At 39.7% G+C, this 14069-nt stretch overlaps 1 long non-coding RNA gene across 1 annotated transcript in view; it reads right to left on the reverse strand.

Moving 5' to 3' along the window:
• Positions 1–13217, reverse strand: part of LOC123380018 — a 47100-nt gene extending 33883 nt beyond the window's left edge. The window contains exons 1-2 of the long non-coding RNA XR_006585234.1: positions 12884–13217; positions 4055–4222 (exon numbers count right to left, since the gene is read on the reverse strand). This is a non-coding gene — a long non-coding RNA (uncharacterized LOC123380018). The remainder of the gene's footprint in view (positions 1–4054; positions 4223–12883) is intronic.
• Between the last annotated feature and the right edge of the window lie 852 nt (positions 13218–14069).

The raw sequence follows: 14069 nt of genomic DNA on the forward strand, positions 1-14069 counted from the left end.
AATAAAATCTCTGTTCTGACTGTATCCATATCACCTGGATGGATTATTTCTGACCAAAATCTTGCTGAAGTGTGTGTGTGTGTGTGTGTGTGTGTGTGTGTGTGTGTATCATGTGCATATGTATCCTGGAGAATGGGAAAGATGGTGAACGCATTGAGGAATTTACTGTAGAAACCTAACATGGAGTGCAGCTCATGAAATGGGTCAAATAGGCCCTGATTTATTGCTCTCTCTGAGTACATTTTCATCACCATCAATAATACTTCTTGGAGCACAGTCTCCAAGTATGTGATTTCCTCACCAGTCTGTGGACTGTGACTGCAAACTCAGCTACAGAACAACTTTCTAAAACATTTTTAAGGTACCTCCAGATCACATACTGAAGAGGTTAGTCTGTTTTGCATCAGAGACCCACAAGCACCAATTTTCCTGATCACCCCTCCATGAAGCATGGTCTGTGCTGATCAATTTAATCGAAAGTAACAACTGAAATTAACTGATCAAAATGGTACTTCTAAGGAGCTCAGCAATATCTGTCATATAAGAGAAAATGAGAAAAATCACCTAAACAGTGAGTTGTTTGTGATCTTGTACCCTGTATAAACATGTTGAATATATTCTCCCTGGATGGTTTTGTTTACACACACACACACACACACACGCACGCACGCGCGCGCACACACACACACACACACTGATTTCTTTTAATTTGGCAGAAAAGGGGTAGTTCAAAAGAGAAATGGCAGGGAGGGGGGTGTTGTGTAAAATATGTGAGTTACTTGTAGGCAATTAGAATGGATCTTATTTCAACAAACACATAATCAACACCTCCGTAGTAAATGGTCCTGTATGAGGGAATGTTGATAGAAAGATAAAAAAGGTACGGCAAATAGCCCTCTCAGTGATCACTGTCTAGCTGGGGAGACATGAAGTGTGCCATGACAGTGTGGTGGGGTGAGAGCCGAGGGAGGAACCACAGAGGCTATGGATACATGTTGTGGGGGAGGCAAGGAGCCATCTCTGAAGAGGTGATGGATAGACTGGATGGTTGAGTGGGAAAAGCCCGGAGCAAGGGGAGAAGGGAACATTTGGGAGAGGACATAAACTCTGAAGGGAGCACCACAGATTAAGGGCAGAGCACAACAATGCACTGATGCCAGGGCAGCGAAAGGGAAAATGGTAAGAGCTAAGGTAGGGTCAGATCTTCACCGGCTTCATATGGCCAGCTACGGAGAAAGTTCAGAATGATTTCAACAGATTATATGATTCAATTTACTTTCAGAGGCATCCGCGGCAGCAGGGTGGAGGGTGGATCAAGGAGGGCGAGGGGGGAAGGCAGGGATGCATCAGAGGCTGTGGTAGTCACTGTCACCGTTCAAGTGCTTGAATCAAGGCAGTCAGAGGAACACCGGTGAAGAGGAGGGAATATAGTATAAAAGTCTATTCAGCTAATGTACTGGTGATTTAAAAAGTGAAATCACTTTATAAATTCAGTCATAGTATAGGGAGAATGCTTCATTCTCTCCTGGTCTCATTTGGCAGCCTAAAAGGTGTGTGCGCATGAGGAACTTTTAGTTTTTATGGTGATTCACTACTCTGTTTTTATCACAATGAAATCGATAACCAAAAGCTGGAAAGGAGAGTCTTTGACTTACTCGGGATAACATAAAGAAGCCCCCTTGGCTCTTTCATTATTAATACAGAAGATAGTAGTTAACATTTACACATCAAAAATACCTAATGTTCACTAGGACTATCATTAAAAGTAGCAAAACTGGTCACGGCAATGTTGGTTGTCAAGGGGAAGCTTCCAGATGAGCCATGCCATTCAACCCATGGAGTGTTTCTGAATCAAACACAGGCAGTTACAGGGGGTGTAGTTACAGAGGAGCAGCCTGGAAACGGAAGAACAAAATAATCTCTCCAACATAAAACACTTATTTGCTATTTTGTGCCTAAAAGTTGCTCCTTGGATCCAACTCAAAAATGTGTCACAAAAGACAGATTGTTTTTCCGGCTTACTCTTTTTTTCTCCAGATGTCACTAAATGTTCAAATGTTCATAGTGTTGCTGTGTACAGAACAGAGGCTGTTCAGGAGTGTGCTCTCTCTCTCTCTCTCTCTCTCTCTCTCTCTCTCTCTCTCAGTATTCCCAGATTACTTTTTGTTTCATATTCCACCAGGTATAGCTGGAACACATTTTTTTTGTTCTTAAATATATAATCATATATATTTTTTATTTCCTCTGCACAAAATTGTGTAGCATATTAAGTAGATTATAACTTGTTTGCTACGCAGAAATGTTAATGATTTTTTTCTCCCTTACTAAAGACTATTTGCATCTAAATGATGTTAGATTTTTTTGCCCACCTCAGAATGATCAAAGTGAATTTAGTCCTGCTTATCTTTCATGTTGAACAGAAGTCCTACCTATACCCATGTGGTTATGTGAATACGTATATGGGTGTGGGAAGGCGATGGCTAGTACAAGGGAAAGATATAAAAAGTTTAGAGATAAAAATTATAGGGATTAAAGCTCTCTAAATATTAGGTAGCCAATTGTTATGCCTCCCCATCCAGCCTCCTTTTTGATACTGTGGACGCAAGAAAATGTACACCATTATTTTCATCCCTAATCCTTCACTGCATTTTCACAAAATGTTTCTCAAATACCTGTGATACATCTACTGAGTTCAGTTCATGGTACTAGAGGAATCAGCCAGGAAGACAGTGTTGGATGATTATAGATATTTATAAAGCAAACCAGACTGAGGGATCTGGGGAAATACAAAGACAGTTGAATGAAGAGATTGGAAAAAATGCAGGAATTATGTTCATTTGTAGGAATTGGGGAATGTTTCACAAAAGAGATTTCGAACCTGGAGGATGGGTAAGTGTTCTTAGTGGAAATACAGACAGTTCATAAGGAGGAAGTAGCAAAGACAAAGCCAAGGTGAGAGCAAAGGGTGTGCTAGAGGGAGAGTGCAACCACATAGGCACATTTGGCTGAGCATGATGTAATAGAAATGAGCAGGAGAAGAGTTGGGTAGGAAAAGTTGGGCCAGGGTGTGAGGTCCCTGTGAACACCCAAGGCAGATGGACATATTTGAGTTAGAAAGAGAGAGCCAATGCGAAGTTTTGAGTAGGAGAATGACTACCACAACCATATTTAAGAAAAATTTATCTGGCACTCGTATATTTTAAAGAGATGGGGAGGGAAGACATGATAAGTTAGGAAGCAGGGAAATTAGAACATTATCTCATTAAGAAAGGAGACATTGTGTAGGGCCTGAAGAGAAATAGTGAGATTAGAAAAAAGAAGCTAAATGCATACTCATTCTTTATCATGGTGAGTGCATCGTTTTCTTGTGGTTGGCAAAGTACTTCTCTATGTGTAGAAATAAGATGGTTCACATGAGTGATGGTTCATCGTGGAATATTTCAGAGGTAGATCAATTCGTTCATGTTGATACATTTCCTGCAAGGGCCCGCTTACTCATTAGTGCTCATGTATTTACTACATATATATGTACACACATTTACACATACATATATATATATACACTATATATAAATGTACACACACACACACACAGTAAGTCTTTCTTTTTTAGGAAACAATGAGGTGGGAAGATATTATGGAATGTGGAGAGATAGAACATTAATGAAAACTAAGCATTCAAAAGGATTGACCTTTAATTAGATTCTACAGATCTATTGAGACAAAATGCCAGGGTTTTGATGTCAAAGAGTTATCCAGGGGTCACATGTTAAAAAGGCATACAGACAGGCAAAGAAAATAGGAACTATGTGCTAGAAAGCATGTAGGATAATTATTCAATCAACATTTAACAAATCTATATCCATCACTGTGCTAGATGCTGGTGAGAATAAAACAAGGATGGCCATCCAGACCCTTACATAGATCATCGTCGAGCATGATACTTGGTAAAGATGGAGGGAAATAGGGAGAACAGGGTGTGAAAGCATGGATTGGAAGCATGTTGTGCTAGAATCATCAAAAAGGTAGGAAACACTGGCTTGCAAGTATTTACCTGTTAAGAGAAGAAGATTCTTTCACAGGCACTTTTATTCACCCAACTTTTGGATGGAGAGGTTTCATTTGGATGGAGAGGTTTCATTTGGATGGAGAGGTTTCCTGAAGAAGGCCATCATCTGACAGAACGTGGGAGCTATTGTCAGGCAGACTTGATAGGACGTGCCTGGGGAGGAAGATGACAGGAAGCCTTGAGCTTGGGCGATCGAAGGGGTGAGGGATGATGTCAGTGCCTGTCCTCTCCCTCCATCTACCCTGAAAGAACCCTGCCCCCCTTCAGTGGACTCGCTTTCCCATGTGTGTACCCTATCCCACGTACACATTTGATAGTTGGTGGGAAGAAAGGGGGAAAAGGAGTAGTTTTAGGTCAAGTTTCCATACTTTCAGAATCCAGGTTGAATACAGCCATTAGGAAAAATGAAGTACCGACTTCTCTTTTCTTAAATATTATTCCCTTGCTTCTTGACTCTAAGTCCCTCCCCTTCACCTCCAACCCTGTCCTTTCTCACAGTGAGTCCTGGACACTGGTCATGTTTCTGTAATCGCAAGTCTCCTGTAATCGCAAATGAGGATCTCATTTTTTTTCAGGGATAATTCAGGGATAATTATACAAGGATAATTCAGCCCAAGAAAAATAGGTTTCATTTCCTTTTTTTTTTTTCCTGCTTCATAGTACCATATGAAGTATAGTACTCTCTACAGCAGAGGTTCTCAACCTTCGCCGCACATTAGAATAATTTGGGGACCTTGTAAAACTCCCAATGTATAAGCCATACCGAAGGATCTTTGGGGGTGAAACTCAGGCACCAGTATTTTTAAAGCTCCCCATGTGATTCCAATGTGCGGCCAGGATTAAGAAGCACCGATCAACAACAACACCTAATTACCTCCCAATTCCCCAAAGTGACATTTATTTTTATGACTTTCCTGGTATCAAATGTCTTTGCTTATTTACTTCCCGAAACAAAACAAAACCAAACCTGCACAGTTGTCAAAAACTAGGTCAAATGCCCCTCCTCTGGTAAGTCCTCTTTTCTTCCCCATTACCAGTCTGAACTTAATTGTTCCTTCCCCTCACTGCCTCCAAATGACTTGTATCCATCCTAACACACAGGACACTTGGCTTCAGACTTCAGATACTTGTGGACACGGCTTTTTCCCCAATAAATTTCAAGCTATTTAAGATAGGGATTGGGCTTATTCATTTTCATGTCGTGAGCGTTCAATAAATATTTTGAAATCAAATTAAAATGGCCAAAAGTAAATAATACAAATAAATCCATACTTTGCCTGTATATGGTATGGGCGACGACTTGTGCCTTCTATTAAAAACATGTTCTTTGGAAAATCCATAATACCATTTCTTATAAAGCATGAGATATGATTTACTATTCCTGGCAATAGCTGCTGCTTCACAATGATAACTTCGAAGTCAGTGATAACATAATTCAGCAGACATGGTGATTCTCAATCTACACGTGACACCATATGGGCTTCAATATAGAATTACTTCCTGCTCATACAAATACACTCCAGGTTTTGTTTTGTAAATCTTAACTTAGATTAAATGAGCATTGGCCAAAGCATCTAAGTCCTCCCAGGATAATGGCTACAGACTGAGGGAAAGATAGGAGGGGGTAGAGGAGGTAGTGAGGGAGAGAGGGAGGGTGTTGTGAATATAACAGATGCATAAAACCCACTCCTGGAAGAGACAATTTACGCATGACCAACACATCGTCCCTGCGTTCCAAGTGTCCCTGTCTTTCCTCTCTGCTCCCATTTAAAACCTGGATTTAATTATATCTTAGTGTATTGACTGCCTCCACTATCAAAGGGGACCAACTTGAAAGCACATATCATGTTTTACTCATTTTTTCCTACATAGCACTTGCCTATCACAGTTCCTGTCACACAACAGGAGTCAAAAAACTATTTCGAGCCAGCAATTGAACAAAAGGAATAACTTTGAATTGAGAAAGTAGGTATTCGTGTGAATAGTTCTGTCTCAAAAATATTCCGGTTTGTTGCCTGCAGAAAGCAAGCACCAATTCCTGAGAGACCCACAGGTACAGCAATTTAAATAGGTACCTGATTAGATATGAACACCAAGGAGAAAAGTAATTGAATACACAAATGATAAGTCAAGCAAATATTACCTGGTTAAGTGATATCACTTGAAAATGTGCAAAATTCAAGTTATAAATTTTACTTGCCTGCTCAAAAATCTTAAGAATTTACAGTTAACTTCTAGGTCCAGAACCATGATGAGGCAAGTGAGGCTCCCACTTCAGGTGAGAAATTTAAGGGAGTCAAAAATCCTTGATGATCAAGATAATAATATTTAATATAATATTTTCAAATATAAAAAACAGTGCAAAAATCCATTATGAATAATTATAAGAACACAATCCACATGGGATTTGTAAAACATATTAGCATTATTATATCATTAGCAGTATCATAACAAACTATTATATGAGTGTTACATTATGCTGTTAATAAAGGGCCCAGTATGATAATGACAGCCGGTAGGCTTTGGGGTTTTTGTTTTAGAATGAATTTTGCTTTTTGCTTTTTGGGTTTTTTTTTTTTTTTTTTAATTTTAAAGAGTGAGAGAGAGCTCCACTGGGGGAGAGGGACAGAAGGAGAGAGAGAGAGAATCTTAAGCAGGCTCTACTCTTAGTGTGGAGCCCAACACAGGGCTCAGTCTCATGGCCCTGGGATCATGACGTGAGCTGAGATCAAGGGTCTGACGCTCAACCGACTGAGCCACCCAGGCGCCCCAGCCCGCAGGTTTTGGTGCACATCGTTTTGAAACCGTAACCAGCTAGGCACAAACATGGCCTGCTTTATAAAATGAAACATTTTAACACCAAAGCCTGTTGTGGGTGATTTTCTCTAAGAAGCAGCAAACAATTTTTCATGTTCGGGTTTTAATTAGTGGACACAGTATCTCATGTATTAGAAAAGAAGTTGATACTGCCCCTACTCTAATGCTGTAGCAAGTATTTATATATTGAAAGACTTATCCTTTCATTTCACCACTCGCGATATCATTTCTTGAGTGCTCAGTACTGAGGCTAACACACTGGCCAGTGAGGGGCAGACACCCTTGGCAGCAAATACCAGTAGCAGAATACTGAGAAAGATACAAGAGAAGGCAGTGAGATTACCATGGAGACAGGAACGCCTTCTCCCTAGGGAAAAGATACAGAGACAAACAAACAAACAAAAAAAATCAGGTCAGCATAATACATCTAGTTAGTTAACATTACTTTTCAAAACTGCGTTTCCCCCCATCAGGTAGTGGCAATATGTATTAAATGCCTTAAAATTTGGAGTAATTTTGATGATTCTTGTTTCAAGGAAATTATTTCAAAGAAATCTTTGTGAGTGTGTGTTAAGTTTTCTCCGTGTAAAAGTTCATCATAGGGGCGCCTGGGTGGCTCAGTCGGTTGAGCATCGGACTTGGGCTCAGGTCATGATCTCACAGTTGGTGGGTTCAGGCCCCGCATCAGGCTCTGTTGGTGGGTTCGGGCCCCGCATCAGGCTCTGTGCTGACGGCTTGCTCAGAGCCTCGAGCCTGCTTCGGATTCTGTGTCTCCTTCGCTCTCTGCCCCTCCCCCACTCACACTTTGTCTCCCTGTTTCTCAAAAATAAATAAATGTAAAAAAAATTTTTTTTAATTCATCATAGTACCTTCTATAATATGATAAAAATAAACGAATAAACGGAACAGCCACTGGTATGACATTGTTGAGTTACACACATTGTAAATGGAATATTTGTAGTGACTAAAAATATGTTGGTAGGAAATCAGTAATGCACAGAATGCTGTACACACCTGCTACTTTTCACATTGTGCCACGTACACTGCATGAGGACATACAGATTCTCAGGCCCCAGCCCAGACTTGCTGAAGCAGAATCTACATTTAAACAAAGTCCTCAGGTGATTCCTATGTGCATAAAATCTGGAAAAGCACCTGTATATTCCATATTTTTAAGCAAAATAAAAATATATACGTTAAAATTCCCCTTTTCACTCCCCAAACTTTGACTTGATGATTGGAAAAAAGAGTGAATATATATGCATCAAAATGTACACAGTGATTATCTCTGGGGACTCTGCTTTTTACTTTCTCTTTTAAAAACGGTTTCCAGGGCCACCTGGGTGGCTCAGTCAGTTAAGCCTCTGACTACAGCTCAGGTCATGATCTCACTGTGGTTTTGAGCCCCACATCCAGGTCTGTGCTCCAGGCTCAGAGCCTGGAGCCTGCTTTGGATTCTGTGTCTCTTTCTCTGCCCCTCCCCCACTGGTGCTCTACCTCTCTTTATCTCAGAAATAAACATTTAAAAAATTGTTCAATTAAAAAAAACAATAAAATATTTTCTAAATATTCAATTACAAATATATATTACTTTTGATATTAGAAAAAAAATAATTTTTATAAATGTACTTTCTCTGTTGTTCTTTTAAAATGATCATGGTGAATGAATTTTTTGGGTAAGATAAAAGTTTGGGTCAATTAGACATTGAGGTTGGCAAAATTGAAAGTATAATTTCACATCAGTAAGTTCTAGGACCATATATCTAGTACTTGTGATTTTAAGTATTTCTTTCCACTGTTTCTTTGTTTCCCAAAGAATGTTTGTCTGTTTATATTCACGTTGCTTGCTTTTCTGCCTGTTAAAGTGGTGACTACAGTTGTAAGACATCTCCTCCATCACCAGGTTATGTAATCCCTCAGGTAGTAGTTGAACCTCAGTCTCTCCCCTGATATCATCCTAAGACTACTAAGATATGAAAAATTTCTACTTTTCCTTTTCATTTTATTCTAGGACTTGAAAAGCTTCATTTCAAAAGACGAGTGTAATTAGCATACCCAGCTGTTACTAGTATGAAAACCCTTTGGGGGCTATTTTTAATCTCATCCTATTCTTAGAGAAGCATTCTGAGGTTAGGAGACACAGGAGGTACCATGTTGAAGCCAAGGCAAGAAGGAGGAAAGGTCTCCCCCTGGAGAGCTGCTCAGTTGGAGCCGATAGCTACAGAGTAGACTGAAAACAAAGAAAACAGAGGCATCAGAAGAAAACTGAAAAGGCCTACTTCCAAAGTTTGCCTATAACAGTCCCAGGTCATTTCAAGACATTTAGGGAATATAAGCAAAATCCCATTTCAACACAAACTTTTCAATTTAACATTTTGTTAATGAGTCAGCGCACATGTCCTGTGAGAAGGGGCATGGTAATTGTGCTTTACTCATTTCATTCCATGGATCTTCTAGAACAAGCAATAAGGCCCATCAGTGTAGCAGCCCGATTAATGCAAGCCTTGCACTATTGGGCATCTGTGCTGTTTTCTGTAGCAGGGATTTTAAGCTATAGCAATGGGAAGATAAATGAGACCAAGAAGATGCGCTTCAGAGAAGTCACAGGTGGAGGAGAGGAGAAGGATTGTTGAAAAAATGTTAGAAGAAATGGAGAGCAAGTAACATTTATGGAAGATCTAAAGGGCAGGGTTTTGCATATATCATCTCATTTAATCTTCATAACAGATTGTACTGTACATAAGCTGGCTCAGATTCAGTGGGCTCATAACTTTCTCCAATAGACCTACCCAATGAATGGTGGAATGAAAAATCAATTTAGCCTTAGCTAGTTCCAAAGCCCATGTTCTTTCTACAATAACACATAGGCTCAAGAAGCAATTCTTGTGATTATGAGTCATTCACTGCATCCCCAAAAGTTTTAAATTTTAAAAAATTCCCCAAAGCAGGGTTTCTCTGATCCATAATTCATAGTCTATGTTTCATCAGAATACCCCAGGTATCACGTTAAAATGCGGGTTCCTGATTCCATTCTCTTAGTAGGTCTAAGTAGAACATAAGGATCTATTTTAAACATTTCCCAGCCACTGCTATGCACAGATCACACACAGGCATGCCTAGGAAGGACATAATCTGCATATCATTGAAAGAGGATACTTTGGCATTCCTGGAGCAAATCCTGTATTTGGCCATCAATATATCTGTTAACTCTGCCCCCTCCTCTTGGTCTGCACTCCATGGGTCACTGCCTGGGGCTCTCTGAGATAGAGGAGAAGGAGAAAAACAGAGGTTGAGTCTTAAACCTTGCCATTAACTAGTGATGCTAGGTAAGGATGTAATAACCTTTCTGAAACTTCATTTACTTTGCTATAAAATGGAGAGAATATTTCCTGCCTCAACCTCCCCACATGAGAATTGTAAGGAAGTAGTAAGAGGATTTACCTAAAATTGACTCATAGACTATTACTAATTTTCCATACAGATGTTAGGAATCGGGTGAACAATTACAGGCTGCAGAAAATGAAGAGTCCTGGACTTTAAGTCAGATGTGAGTCACATCTCTGGCTCTGCCTCTCACTAGGTCTCACTTTGAACATGTAACCTCCTGGAGCCTCTTTCCATTTGTGTTAAAAGAGAATACAAACATGCATGCCCAGTAGCAGGGACACAAGTAACGTAAACATCCATCAGCAGGGGACTAGCTAAATTAAGGATGCTTTGTCCAGACTGTCCGAGAACAGCACTGGTTCCACTTCTGGTTTCTGTGGAAAAGGAATTTTTAAGCATCCCTGTGGCCTCCCTCCTGCCTTTGAGTCATTCTACCCCTGGGGGAGGAAGCATAACTTATCTGCATGGTAGATCATGGCTTGGCTTTATCCTTTTCATTTTGGGAACTGAGCTCAGCTACATAAATGGGTTCCACATACATAAGCTCGGTATGAACGAGCCTGCTTGACTAGTCACATAAATCCCAGGTTCTATCTGCAGTAAAATTTTATCTGTGGCCTCTATTTCCTTCTCAAATTGTTCAGAACCTCAGGAACAGGGGAAGGGGAGTGCTATTTATTGGATCCTCTCAAAACTCCAACGTATATACTGAAAGCTATATTGTATTTTAAAAGGGGGCGCCTGGGTAACTCCGTGAGTGACCAACTCTGGATTTCGGCTCAGGTCATGATCCCAGGATCATTGGATCAAGCCCCGTGTAAGCCTCCATGCTGAGTGTGGAGCGTGCTTGAGATTCTCTCTCTCTCCTTCTGCCTCTCTCCACTGCTCACAGGCTCTCTCTTTAAAAAAAAAAAAAAAAAAGGGGCGCCTGGGTGGCTCAGTCGGTTAAGCGTCCGACTTCAGCTCAGGTCACGATCTCGCGGTCGGTGAGTTCGAGCCCCGCGTCAGGCTCTGGGCTGATGGCTCAGAGCCTGGAGCCTGCTTCCAATTCTGTGTCTCCCTCTCTCTCTGCCCCTCCCCCGTTCATGCTCTGTCTCTCTCTGTCTCAAAAATAAATAAACGTTAAAAAAAAAAAAATTTAAAAAAAAAAAAAAAAAAAAAAGGAGGTAAAGCCCTATGTACCTACTGTCATGGAAATTATCTTGGGATATGTTAAGTAAAAACTATCAGGTCCAGTACAGGGTATTTAGTGTGCTCCCATTTGTATAAAAATAAACGATGCATTCACAAAGAAGTGTACACACATTTAACTGGAAAATTAACAGAAAACACTATAGAATAAACCACTTACTCTGGTTTCTCTTGGGGATGGAAGCTGACAGTGTGAGGTGAGATGTATATGTTCCAACAGGATTTTAACTGTTAATTACCCTTGCATTATTTTTTAAATTAAAAATATATATGGGGCGTCTGGGTGGCTCAGTCAGTTAAGTGTCTGACTCTTGATTTCAGCTCAGGTCATGATCTCATGGTTCACGGGTTCGAGCCCTGCATAGGACGCTGTGCTGACAGTAGAGAGCCTGCTTGGGATTCTCTCCCTGTTTCTGCCCCTCCCCTGCTTGTGTTCTCATTCTCTCTCACAAAATAAATACATAAACTATATAGATATAGATATAGATATAGATATAGATATAGATATAGATATAGATATAGATATACATATACATATATATACATATATACATATATATAAACATTATATAATATTATGAATATTCTATATATTATAGAATATGTATTAATATTATAATACATATTAATATTATATTATATATATAAAATACATATCCATCACATTGTTGTGTTGAGGAATAAACAATATTGCCTAGGTAAATGAAACCTGGATAGCAGAATCAGTAAGTTCAGCCTCTTCATTTTTCTACCAGGAAGTCAACTCCCCACCTACTTGCAAACTCTGTTCCTCGGAGTTGTTGTAGGTCACTTTCTTAATAGCACTGCACTCTGACTTCTCAGCCGTAGCTATGCCCAGAGTCATCAGAGGGTCTCCCTGCACCAGAAAGCAAGCTACAGGACAGCCAAGGGCCCAGAACCACCCCCTGTCCAGCCTCTGAACAGAGTAGAGAGCCAGCATGTTTGTAACACTGAATAGCACCCAAGACTCTTAGTGCCGAAGCCAACCCCCTACTCTAATTGTCATGGCGTTGGAAGTGGGATAAAGAAAGCCTTTGCATTCCTCCACTGAGCAGCAAGCACTGCTTCATGAGCAGCTGAGGCTCGCCAGTGGAACACGAACTCGGCATGTGACATTATGCGCAAAATCACCACATGTGTGCTGTTCTAAATCACCATCGTCTCCTCACACGGAAATTCTAAATGGAAACATATGGCTAGCACAAAATGAACCTGACTTTTTTCCTCTGTGTGTCTGGTGATTATTTATGTATTGGAGTTTAAGAAAGTGTAAAATAAAAAATTACCAAGGAAGGGAAAATGAGCTACAAGCTCCTTTGAAGGTTTTCTGTTTTGTTTTGTTTTTTTGTTTTTTTTTTTTTTGGTGGTTGTTGTTGTTATTGTTGTTGTTGTTTTTACCTTGGGCATGGTTTATGAAGTTACACATTAGTGCTGTAGGCTGAGAAGCTTGGCTGAAGTCCATCTTGGGTAATGGATTCTGGTTGAAGGATCATAAGCTAGGAAGTCATGCAGAATCGGTCCGAGTCTTGATTCCATCCCCCCATGTCTATGACATGTGCTCTCCAAGTCTTCATTTCCACTGTTCTAAGAGTAATATTTGCCTTAAGGATATAATACCTGTGAAGTTTCAGAGAGATGCCTTACATATGGTAATAGTTATTAACACAGAAATTAACTTATAAAAAATAATAGACTTGACTATGAATAATCATCTGTTCAGTTATTCATCTTGTTTCCCTCTCCCGCCCCACTGCTCTGTGATCTCTTAGAGCGCGGAAATTTCTTTTGCTCATTTTTTATGACCCTAGCACTGAGCATATTGTCTTATTTATAGCTCACTTCGCAATAAAGGAGAGAAAGAATTGGAAATAACTTCAAACTATGCTAACCGATGTCATTTCTAATCATACTCAACATGAACCCATGTATCTGTGCATTAGGTCTTTTCCTCTTCCTTTTCACATACCATACTCAATAACTAAGAAAGAGGAAAGCATCAGGCCAATTGCCCTTAACTCCTTTATGATGTACAAGAATTAGGTAGAAGCACACTCCTTGAGTTGAGAAACCAAAAAATTACCAAAAGATTATTTCTTATCACTGTGTAGTTTAAATCTCCCTGCTTCAAAACTGGGTGTGCTTTTGGGGAGTCAGTTTATTTTTTAAAGAACTTACTCTGGAACACAAAACCAGAAATTTGGCAAAAATAATTGCAGTATAAAATTTGGTCTTGTTAAACAGTGTTTGCAATAGAAAGCTGGTTATTTCAATTCCCCAAATATACACTAAACTTCAATGTGCCAGGCAATATTAGACACAGAAAAACCCACCATGAGTAAGACATGCACCTATTCCAAAAATACTATGCTTGCCACCTAATAAAATGACCCTACACTTACCTTCTCTACTTTTATTTCTCCAAATGTGTAAAGGACTCAATTGTTAGGCTATTTAAAACTGCTATTGACCTCTCCTCTCTCACTAATCCAATATATAATAGAATTATCCATAATGCAAAATACGATTTTTTAAAAATTCTTTATCAATCAATGAGTATTCATTTTGCAACTACAATTTTATGAGC

Source organism: Felis catus, chromosome C2, assembly GCF_018350175.1.
Source record: "Felis catus isolate Fca126 chromosome C2, F.catus_Fca126_mat1.0, whole genome shotgun sequence".
Taxonomy (NCBI): domain Eukaryota; kingdom Metazoa; phylum Chordata; class Mammalia; order Carnivora; family Felidae; genus Felis; species Felis catus.